Raw genomic sequence first — 12,311 nt, 5'->3', positions numbered from 1 at the left:
GTTCAAATTTTGCAGTGGTGAGGAGCTCTATCAAATGTATTACTGTACATCAGTAGGGGGCAGTAAAGTGCCATGTAAACGGTACTGTATGCATAATTATTAGGTTTATTTGACTGTACCAGATTTTATTTTAACCTTTATTTAACTAGGCAAGTTAAGAACAAATTCTTATTTACAATGATGGCCTACCCCAGCTGAACCCTCCACCACCACAGACGATGCTGAGCCAATTGTGTGCCGCCCTATGTGACTCCCGATCACGGCCGGTTGTGATACAGCCCAGAATCGATCCCGGGTCTGCCTCTAGCACTGTGATGCAGTGCCTTAGGCCGCTTTGCCACTCTGTCTAGGCACTCAACATCAATTCTTTACCTGTTGACATGATCCTTTTTCATTGTGCACTTTGATGGCAGACTTAAGGAATCTCAGGCTCATATACAGTGCCTTGCGAAAGTATTCGGCCCCCTTGAACTTTGTGACCTTTTGCCACATTTCAGGCTTCAAACATAAAGATATAAAACTGTATTTTTTTTGTGAAGAATCAACAACAAGTGGGACACAATCATGAAGTGGAACGACATTTATTGGATATTTCAAACTTTTTTAACAAATCAAAAACTGAAAAATTGGGCGTGCAAAATTATTCAGCCCCCTTAATTTAATACTTGTAGCGCCACCTTTTGCTGCGATTACAGCTGTAAGTCGCTTGGGGTATGTCTCTATCAGTTTTGCACATCGAGAGACTGAATTTTTTTCCCATTCCTCCTTGCAAAACAGCTCGAGCTCAGTGAGGTTGGATGGAGAGCATGTGAACAGCAGTTTTCAGTTATTTCCACAGATTCTCGATTGGATTCAGGTCTGGACTTTGACTTGGCCATTCTAACACCTGGATATGTTTATTTTTAAACCATTCCATTCTAGATTTTGCTTTATGTTTTGGATCATTGTCTTGTTGGAAGACAAATCTCCGTCCCAGTCTCAGGTCTTTTGCAGACTCCATCAGGTTTTCTTCCAGAATGGTCCTGTATTTGGCTCCATCCATCTTCCCATCAATTTTAACCATCTTCCCTGTCCCTGCAGAAGAAAAGCAGGCCCAAACCATGATGCTGCCACCACCATGTTTGACAGTGGGGAGGGTGTGGTCAGGGTGATGAGCTGTGTTGCTTTTACGCCAAACATAACATTTTGCATTGTTGCCAAAAAGTTCAATTTTGGTTTCATCTGACCAGAGCACCTTCTTCCACATGTTTGGTGTGTCTCCCAGGTGGCTTGTGGCAAACTTTAAACAACACTTTTTATGGATATCTTTAAGAAATGTCTTTCTTCTTGCCACTCTTCCATAAAGGCCAGATTTGTGCAATATACAACTGATTGTTGTCCTATGGACAGAGTCTCCCACCTCAGCTGTAGATCTCTGCAGTTCATCCAGAGTGATCATGGGCCTCTTGGCTGCATCTCTGATCAGTCTTCTCCTTGTATGAGCTGAAAGTTTAGAGGGACGGCCAAGTCTTGGTAGATTTGCAGTGGTCTGATACTCCTTCCATTTCAATATTATCGCTTGCACAGTGCTCCTTGGGATGTTTAAAGCTTGGGAAATCTTTTTGTACCCAAATCCGGCTTTAAACTTCTTCACAACATTATCTCGGACCTGCCTGGTGTGTTCCTTGTTCTTCATGATGCTCTCTGCGCTTTTAACGGACCTCTGAGACTATCACAGTGCAGGTGCATTTATACGGAGACTTGATTACACACAGGTGGATTGTATTTATCATCTGTCAGGATTTGGCCAGGGTTGTTCCGGGTTTTGGTCACTAGATGCCCCCATTGTGCTTTTTGACCTTATGTTTTTTCCCTTGTTCCCCATTATTATTTGCACCTGTACCTCGTTTCCCCTGATTGTATTTAAACCCTTTGTTTCCCTCAGTTCTGTGCTCTGTGTTTGTATGTTAGCACCCAGCCCTAGTGTTCTGTGTTTTCCTGTCGATTCCGGTGGATGCTCTTGTGGAATTCTGTTTTTGTTTTTGAGTGTCTCTTGAGGCTTTTTTGTGCTATTCCTACCACCTTTTGGATTTGCCATTTTTGTATTTAAGGACTTCTCCTTTTTACTTTATTAAATACACCGTCTTAAGTACTGCTGTGTCTGCCTCATCTTCTGGGTTCTGCTGACTATTTGTGGCTCAGTTGGTTAAGTGACTGTTTCTCACTCCGGAGACCCAGGTTCGTAACCGGGTCCTGACATCATCATTAGTCATTTAGGTCAACATTGGATCATTCAGAGATCCTCACTGAACTTCTGGAGAGAGTTTGCTGCACTGAAAGTAAAGGGGCCGAATAATTTTGCACGTCCAATTTTTCAGTTTTTGATTTGTTAAAAAAGTTTGAAATATCCAATAAATGTCGTTCCACTTCATGATTGTGTCCCACTTGTTGTTGATTCTTCACAAAAATATACAGTTTTATATCTTTATGTTTGAAGCCTGAAATGTGGCAAAAGGTTGCAAAGTTCAAGGGGGCCGAATACTTTCGCAAGGCACTGTATACACCACCTGCATAAATAGCCAGCCTATTTACTTGTCCACCTGACAAGAAATCAAATTAGGGATGATAATATATAGGCCTACTACAAGGGCTTGCCTACTTTTCTAATAATCAACCAGATATGAAATGTTACATTTGTTCATATTTGGCTGTTCCTTTGATTACCAGGCCTTTCCTCCATTGGTTTGTTGATTCAACATCAGAGGATGGATGATTTGGATATAATTCCTCACCTTTTTCATGTCCCCAATGTAGGCCTACCAGAGAACCTTCTTTAAATCTATACATCAACCACTTGAGTAAGTAAACTATTACTCTCTATTTATGTCTCTTCTCCATTATTCCTATGAGAATCACCTCTCCCCATAAATCCAACCTGACTTGATTGTTGTTATTTTAGATTACAGAGTAAACTATCAGAGCAAAATAACTAGGTTTCTTTAAAAAATTAAATCAGTCTGTTTGGCATCCTGAATGCAAGTGAAACTAAGTGCATTCTCTTCAACCGATCGCTGCCCTCACTTGCCCGCCCTTCTAGCATCACTACTCTGGACGGTTCTGACTTAGAATACTATACAACTACACATACCTAGGTGTCTGGTTAGACTGTAAACTCTGATTCCAGACTCACATTAAGCATCTCCAATCCAAAATTAAATCTAGAATCGGCTTCCTATTTCGCAACAAAGCATTCTTCACTCATGCTGCCAAACACCCTTGTAAAACTGACTATCCTACCGATCCTTGACTTCGGCGATGTCATTTACAAAATAGCCTCCAACACTCTACTCAGCAAATAGGATGCAGTCTAACACAGTGCCATCCGTTTTGTCACCAAAGCCCTATATACTACCCACCACTGCGACCTGTATGCTCTCGTTGGCTGGTAACCGCTACATATTCGTCGCCAAACCCACTGGCTCCAGGTAATCTTTAAGTCTTTGCTAGGTAAAGCCCCGCCTTATCTCAGCTCACTGGTCACCATAGCAACACCCACCCGTAGCACGTGCTCCAGCAGGTATATTGCACTGGTCATCCTCAAAGCCAATTTCTCCTTTGGCCGCCTTTCCTTCCAGTTCTCTGCTGCCAATGACTGGAACGAATTGCAAAAATCACTGAAGTTGGAGACTCATATCCTCCTCACTAACTTTAAGCATTAGCTGTCAGAGCATGTCACAGTTCACTGCACCTGTACACAGCCCATCTGTAAATAGCCCATCCAACTACCTCATCCTCATATTTTTTTGTTTTATTTTTTTAAATGCTCTTTTGCACCCCAGTTTCTCTACTTGCACATTCATCTTCTGCACATTTATCACTCCAGTGTTTAATTGCTCAATTGTAATTAATTCACCATTACGACCTATTTATTGCCTTACCTCCCTAATTTTACCTAATTTGCACACACTGTATATAGACTTTTCTATTGTGTTATTGACTGTACGTTTGTTTATTCCATGTGTAACTCTGTGTTGTTGTTTGCCTCTCACTGCTTTGCTTGATCTTGGCCAGGTTGCAGTTGTAAATGAGAATTTGTTCTCAACTGGCTTACCTGGTTAAATAAAGGTAAAATAAAAAAATATACAGGAAGCAGTTAACATGGCCGCCATGCTCTTTGATTGCACTGGCCCATTGAAAGGCTGTTTTCTTTTAGGGATAATACTGATTATGGGAGGATGCCTAAGGGAAGAAAAACTCCCTTTGAATGAGTGACATTTCCTTTCTGCACCCTGCTGTGTTTCAGTTAGACAGCAGGGCTGTCTTGTTTTCAAAATTACTTTAGAAAGGCCTGGGTAATGCCCATTAAGGCAAGCAATAAGGACAATGTGTGTTTTTTATTGTACAAGTTCAGGTAGTTCCTTCCTGTTTCATACCGATTTCTTCCTTTTGATGCCTAATGAGCACGACCCTTGCTAAAGCTCTGACCTTTGTGGCATTTGTGAAGCCATCAACTCAATTCTCTCTCCAGTCTCTTCTCTAAATGTTCACCATAGTAGCCTAATAATGCATTATGAATCATATTGGTGTTTTAAGAGAGGTGAACTGAACTTCAGAAGGGGTTCAGGCTTTGAATATGGAGCCAATAATGATTTTGCATCAGATTATAGACAGAAAGCAGTAGCCTGGCTATTGCTGTTCCAGAGTTTGCAGTTATCACAGAGTCAATAGTGAACAGAGCACTCTACCTTGTTACATGAAATAGGCCTGTGTGTGTGTGTGTGTGTGTGTGCGTGTGTGTGCGTGTGTGTGCGTATGTGTGTGTGTGTGTGTGTGTGTGTGTGTGTGTGTGTGTGTGTGTGTGTGTGTGTGTGTGCTGTAGACAATCTGTGATCGATTACCACTTTGTCTTGCCAGTAGATTTATTTTTTTTAATTTGTAGAAAACCACGGCATACTGGGCAACAAACATCTCTAGGGGTGTTACAAAGTGCTGTATAAACATATTGTTACATAGAGACAAGTGCTGACAAAGTCAACTTTAACCTAATTCTCAATATTAAGGATCTTATTTTGACCAGTTTCTTATAGCATGAGTGGATTACAATTAATGGACATTTTTGTACGTGTTGATAGATTTTTAGTTAAGGCAAGTCTGACATTTGAAAGTGAATACACTACAAGTTTGAATTTCCTTCTGTCTTTGGACCAGCTAAGTGTCTTGTATACAGAAATGTGTGTTCTTCTGACAAAGGGTTGACAATGTGACAGTAAAGCACCATATGAGAGAGCACAGCATGCCAGTGATGTCGTTACACTATCTGACATGACAGTCGCTAGGGTGCAGTGTGAGTGTGACACAGCTGTGGTATACCCACTATGGCAGACAATAATCCAGGATTCTGTCTGATTTCCCCGGTAGCTCTGGAGCAGGGCACGGGTCCATATGACAGAGCACACCATGACGACGGTAGCTTTACCCTGTCTGACATGACAGAGTTGTGGTATGTCATTGGCGTGCCCACTGTGACATTAGTAGGTCTCTGATGAATTCACAGGCAGCTCTGCAGCAGAACAAGAGGGCAGGGGTTACAGAATTTCTACAGGAGGATTAGGACAGGATTCCTGCTGGGTTACGGGAGCCAGGAGCCAAGATTCCTGCTGCATCTGGACCATTTCCTTCAGCCTCGAGGGTTTTCCAGAGTTCCTCATGGGCCTTCACACTGGGACTACCTCATGCCAAATAACCCTCCTAAATCAGCCCTTGTCTCCCCCTGTCCACCTCTTCTGCAACATTTACTTCAGTCTTTGGGGAGACAAGGTAACCAAGTCTGACACACTCATAACTCTAGAGCAGATGTTCAACCTTTTTTGATCTCATCATGTTGCTATTCTTGAAATACCCCCTCTTTTGCAAACCCCTCTTTTGAAACCATATATCATTAGCTGGGCTGCAGGAATAAGTGGTCCCTGGGGTCTCAACTTACTGTTGAAAGTTAGAATAGTAGAATACACAAGGTGCAAGTTTGAAATTTCATTGTGCAGCAGCAGTTTTTCTCTTGTTTTGTCAGTCACTGACAGATACTCAATTAGCCATGTCAGCCAACCATTTTTAGAGTGGTAAATTAGTCTAGCCAGTAATCTAAACTTGGGGCACATGCACAAAGGCTCTGTATCTGTGAGGGTGCAAATTCTCTAGGGAATTTGGGATTTAGGATCGGATTACATACATACCAGTAGTTAAATTAGTAATTAGAGTTAATGCCAAAAATATGATATTCACAATGTCAAATAGTTTTATGTAAAACCACACTTTCTGCACTGTTATTCAAATAATTCATTTTATTTAGAGAGCAGTCAACATTTACACAATTGTTACCGAATAAAAGTGGGTGAAGCCATGCTTTTTAATTTTCAGTCAGGAGGAGGGTTTAATGTTGTTTAATTTACTCCAGCCCTTATAAAAAAAGATTTCAGTTTTGAAACTGCAGTAAAAGTGCAGTAACTGCAGTCGACTGTGGTATTTTGGACGCAGTAACGGCAGAAAAACTGCAGTTATTCTGCACTCTAACCACAGTTATACTACAGTGTACTGCACTTTGACTGCAATCTTTTTTTGAAAGGGAGGGTCATGTAATTTGTAACTCGATTAAATGACATATTGCTCACTATTTGAGAAATAGTTATTATATCTCGATGTGTGCCTGATGCTGCCCCTCATCCTTAATTCTCTGCTAGGCACACCTCAAGTGGTCTTAATCAAATTATCCACAGGCTATAGGCCCAGGCTATATTAAGAATGCTCGGAGAAGCACAGGGCAAAGTTATATTTTTAAGAAACTGTTCTTCCTTACTGAGTTTTTGAGCTTCTGGGATGGTGTATATAAAACTAGGCTACACTATATTACACACCACAATGGATTGGCTATCCCAATCATGAGCCCCGGCCTGCCCTGCTCTTGCTGATGTAAACTCTTTTGTGCTGCCTAACCAATGGCTGTGCTGTGTAAGGTGGCATTTCAGGAGGCAAGTCAAAGCCTTCTTCCGAAAATATATTTTTTTATTTGTAAAAAAAAAAAAAAAAAAAAAGAGAAGCCAAATCTGTGTGTGTGTGGACTAGGCCTACTGATGTCCTGTTCAGTTTGACAGGGAGAGTGTGGAGATGAGGAGGACCAGAGGTACGCCTGCTACTGCTATAATTGATTTGAATAAAAAACAATATGTTTCTTAATATGGGTAGATTGCAGACAGACCTTGCAATGCTTCCTTGTTCTTTTTCCTTGCAGAGTGGTCTGAGGGACATCACTTGGAAAGTGGTGTTCAGTGAGGCATAGAGGATTGTCCGAGGCAGGCCAGCCCCCAGTAGACGGATGATGAGGTGTGTGGTGGTCCTCAAGGAGCTGCAGCATCAGGTTGATCCTGTACTGCTGGTAGGAGATCACCTGTCCTTTGACCTGCCAATGGACAATGTGATCGTTGAGGAGAACTATATCTATGAGGTAGAAAAATAGCTTGTGCCATTTAAGTGACTTTGTGGCACACTCAACAAAACTGTTCTGTGTGTCCACTTTGTCAACTCCTCCCATCTTCTTGCTGTACTCCAAGACACAGTCTGGCTTCATTTTCTTCTCTCCGGTGACATATTCCAGTTTTTCTGTGTCCAACATTTTGGAGATGTGCACAGTGGACAGAACATGGACATCACGTTTGTCGTGCCATTTCACTGCCGTTATCGCCTTGTTTGTTTGGGACTCCACCTCCCCTTGCTCATTTTCTTTTTAAATATTGACATCCCCTTCCTGTTGGATCTCACTGAGCCACAGGCCCCTGTGTTCTCCCTCAAAAGAGGGAGCCTTGTGAGGAACAAACACTCTTCCAAATGCCCTGGTGAAGCTGCCCAGGGCATTCCTAATTTTGTGAAGGGGGTCGGCGAGGTTGGTATTGATGTTGTTCACAAAGTGGAGCGCTCTGAGCAAGTCAAGGAAGCGGTCCTGGGAGAAAAGGGTCTGCATCATGGGGTCAGGGGTTCCATTAGTACCTCACAGAGCCCTTCTTTCAACCCTTTTAGCTTGTTTGTGTCTTTCTCCAATGTCGCAGCTTTTTTGTCACTCATCTCGAGGCTTGCCTTCAACTCTTTTATAACCTTACTGACTAGTTCAAGTATTCCCAGTTTGTCATTTATTGATTGTAACGTCTCTGTTCTGCCAGTGCATGGAAAATCCTGCTAGCTCTATATTGTCCATATCGGCATTCAGCCACATCTCTGTGAAACATAAGATAGTACAGTTAATGATATCCCGTGGGTGGGATAATCTTAATCGTAGGTCATAAATTTTATTTTCCAATAATTGCACGTTAGCAAGAAGAACAGATGGCAGTGGGAGTTTACTCGCTCGCCTACAGATTCTCAGAAGGCTGCCTGGTCTGCGACCCCTTTTCCTGTGTCTTTTCTCCATGCAAAAGGTGTGAATCTGGGCCTGTTCCAGTGAAAGCAGGATAACCTTCTAGTCGGACTCGTTAACCTCTTCGATATAGGGGGCGTTCTTTTAATTTTTGGATTAAAGAAACGTTCCCGTTTTAAACAAGATATTTTGTCACGAAAAGATGCTCGACTATGCATATAATTGACAGCTTTGGAAAGAAAACACTCTGACGTTTCCAAAACTGCAAAGATATTATCTGTGAGTGTCACAGAACTGATGCTACAGGCGAAACCAAGATGACATTTCAAACAGGAAATGGCCCAGATTTTGAGGGCGCTGTGTTCCAATGTCTCCTTATATGGCTGTGAATGCGCCAGGAATGAGCCTACACCTTCTGTTGTTTCCCCAAGGTGTCTGCAGCATTGTGACGTATTTATAGGCATATCATTGGAAGATTGACCATAAGAGACTACATTTACCAGGTGCCCGCTTGGTGTCCTCCGTCGAAATTATTGCGTAATCTCCAGCTGCGTGCATTTTACCATTTGATTCAGAGGAGAAAGTCAACTGCCACGAATGATTTATCATTGAATAGATATGTGAAAAACACCTGGAGGATTGATTCTAAACAACGTTTGCCATGTTTCTGTCGATATTATGGAGTTAATTTGGAAAAAAGTTTGGCGTTGTAATGACTGAATTTTCTGGGGTTTTCTTTCTTTCATGATGAACAAAACGGAGCGATTTCTCCTACACAAATAATATTTTGGAAAAAATTAACATTTGCTATCTAACTGAGAGTCTCCTCATTGAAAACATCCGAAGTTCTTCAATGGTAAATTATTTTATTTGAATGAATTTCTTGTTTTTGTGAAAATGTTGCCTGCTGAATGCTAGGCTAATGCTATGCTAGCTATCAATACTCTTACACAAATGCTTGTGTAGCTATGGTTGAAAAGCATATTTTGAAAATCTGAGATGACAGTGTTGTTAAGCTTGTGAGTGAATAGATTTATTTCATTTCATTTGCGATTTTCATGAATAGTTAACGTTGCGTTATGCTAATGAGCTTGAGGCTATGATTACGCTCCCGGATACGGGATTGCTCGTCGCAAGAATTTAAAGGAAAAAGTTTCTCCCAGTCTGCGGTGAGTAATTGCTGTTCTCATGTCCAAATGTTTTTTCGGTCTCGGGGGAACTCGGGTAACCTCAGATTCTCTCGGGAACGTAGATGCCTGGGAGTTCCGGGATCCCTCAGAGGTGAGGTGGGATCATTGGGCGAGCGAGTGGGACCGGAATCAGACCTCCTCTCCCTCCTATGTTCCCGTAGCCATCCAACGATCCGTATGGTCAAGGCGATGAGTGAGTCGAGATTCGTAGGCAACTACCGGGCTGCGAGCTCGTCTTTAACCTCCTCTGTTAATCCATGAAGGAACGTGTCGAACAGGGCTCCGGGTTCCAGGCACTCTCAGCTGCCAACTTGTGAGAATCCACCGCATAGTCTGCCACAACACTAGAGTCCTGATGTAGTTTGAGCAGCTTACAAGGTGCCTCTCTCCCGGACAACGGAGAATCAAACACTTTACGTACCTCCGCCACAAATTCCTCCAGACTGAGGCAAACGGTGGATTGTTGCTCCCACACTGCTGTAGCCCAGGCGTGAGCCCTCCCAGACACCTCCCAGAAAGCACACCAACGACTTCACACAGGAGAGAAGCCATTTGGCATGCAATGTTTGTGACAAACGTTTCAGATTAAATTACCATAGGCAAAGACACGAGCAAACCCATACAGGAAAACAGAAGCCACATGTTTGTGCGGAATGTGGGTTAGCTTTCGCTCAAAGAAAGCGCTTGACTGAACACCAATGCACTCACTCCTTGAATTATTATTTTTTTTCCTTCGAGCGATCCGAAGGAAATGAAGAGGGCTGGGGGTGTCTTCGGATGGGGCCACAGTGTCTCCTGACCCCTCCTGTCTCAGCCTCCAGTATTTATGCTGCAGTAGTTTATGTGTCGGGGGCTAGGGTCAGTTTGTTATAAGTTTAAGCGTTTAAGTGTGCTCTCTCTAATTTTCTCTTTCTCTCTTTCTTTCTCTCTCTCGGAGGACCTGAGCCCGAGGACCATGCCTCAGGACAACCTGACATGATGACTCCTTGCTGTCCCCAGTCCACCTGGCCGTGCTGCTGCTCCAGTTTAAACTGTTCTGCCTTATTATTATTTGACCATGCTGGTCATTTATGAACATTTGAACATCTTGGCCATGTTCTGTTATAATCTCCACCCGGCACAGCCAGAAGAGGACTGGCCACCCCACATAGCCTGGTTCCTCTCTAGGTTTCTTCCTAGGTTTTGGCCTTTCTAGGGTGTTTTTCCTAGCCACCATGCTTCTACACCTGCATTGCTTGCTGTTTGGGGTTTTTGGCTGGGTTTCTGTACAGCACTTTGAGATATCAGCTGATGTACGAAGGGCTATATAAATAAATTTGATTTGATTTTGATTCGATTTGATCCGCAATGGGTCCACGGTCAAACGACCACCCCTCATCACTGTCAAACTCTCCATAAAACACTTCAGCGAGCAGGCCTTACTAATCGACTTGGACCGGGTATCCTGGAATGATATTGACCTCATCCCGTCAGTAGAGGATGCCTGGTTATTCTTTAAAAGTGCCTTCCTCACCATATTAAATATGCATGCTCCATTCATGAACTGTAGAACCAGGAACAGATAAAGCCCTTGGTTCACTCCAGACCTGACTGCCCTTGACCAGCACAAAAACATCATGTGGCTTTCTGCATTAGCATTGAATAGCCCCCGTGATATGCAACTATTCGGGGAAGTTAGGAACCAATATAGACAGGCAGTTAGGAAAGCTAAGGCTAGCTTTTTCAAACAGAAATTTGCATCCTGTAGCACAAATTCAAAAAGATTTTGGGACACTGTAAAGTCCATGGAGAATAAGAGCACCTCCTCCCAGCTGCCCACTGCACTGAGGCTAGGAAACACTGTCACCACTGATAAATCCACAATAATTGAAAATTTCAATAAGCATTTTTCTACGGCTGGCCATGCTTTCCACCTGGCTACCCCTACTCCGATCAACAGCCCTTCACGCCCCACAGCAACTCGCCCAAGCCTCCCCATTTCTCCTTCACCCAAATCCAGATAGCTGATGTTCTGAAAGAGCTGCAAAATCTGGACCCCTACAAATAAGCTGGGCTAGACAATCTGGACCCTCTCTTTCTAAAAGTATCTCCCGAAATTGTAGCACCCCCTATTACTAGCATGTTCAACCTCTCTTTCGTATCGTCTGAGATTCCCAAAAATTGGAATGCTGCCGCGATCCTCCCCCTCTTCAAAGGTGGAGACACTAGACCCAAACTGCTACAGACATATATCTATCTTATCCTGCCTTTCTAAGGTCTTCAAAAGCCAAGTTAACAAACAGATTACCGACCATTTCGAATCCCATCGTACCTTCTCCACTATTCAATCTGGTTTCAGAGCTGGTCATGGGTGCACCTCAACCACGCTCAAGGTCCTAAACGATATCATAACCGCCATCGATAAGAGACATTACTGTGCAGCCGTATTCATCGACCAGGCCAAGGCTTTCAACCTCTGTCAATCACCACATTCTTATCGGCAGCCCTGGTTCCTCAAAAGACTGCCTTGCCTGGTTCACCAACCACTTATAAAGTTCAGTGTGTCAAATCAGAGGGCCTGTTGTCTGGACCTCTGGCAGTCTCTATGGGGGTGACACAGGGTTACATTATTGGGCCGACTCTCTTCTCTGTATACATCAATGATGTTGCTCTTGCTGCTGGTGATTCTCTGATCCACCTCTATGTAGACGACAACATTCTGTATACTTCTGGCCCTTCTTTGGACACTGTGTTAACTAACCTCC

This window comes from Oncorhynchus masou, chromosome 31 (genome assembly GCF_036934945.1).
Source record: "Oncorhynchus masou masou isolate Uvic2021 chromosome 31, UVic_Omas_1.1, whole genome shotgun sequence".
NCBI lineage: Eukaryota > Metazoa > Chordata > Actinopteri > Salmoniformes > Salmonidae > Oncorhynchus > Oncorhynchus masou.
The sequence above is the reverse complement of the archived record's forward strand: the minus strand, read 5'-3'. Positions refer to the sequence as shown.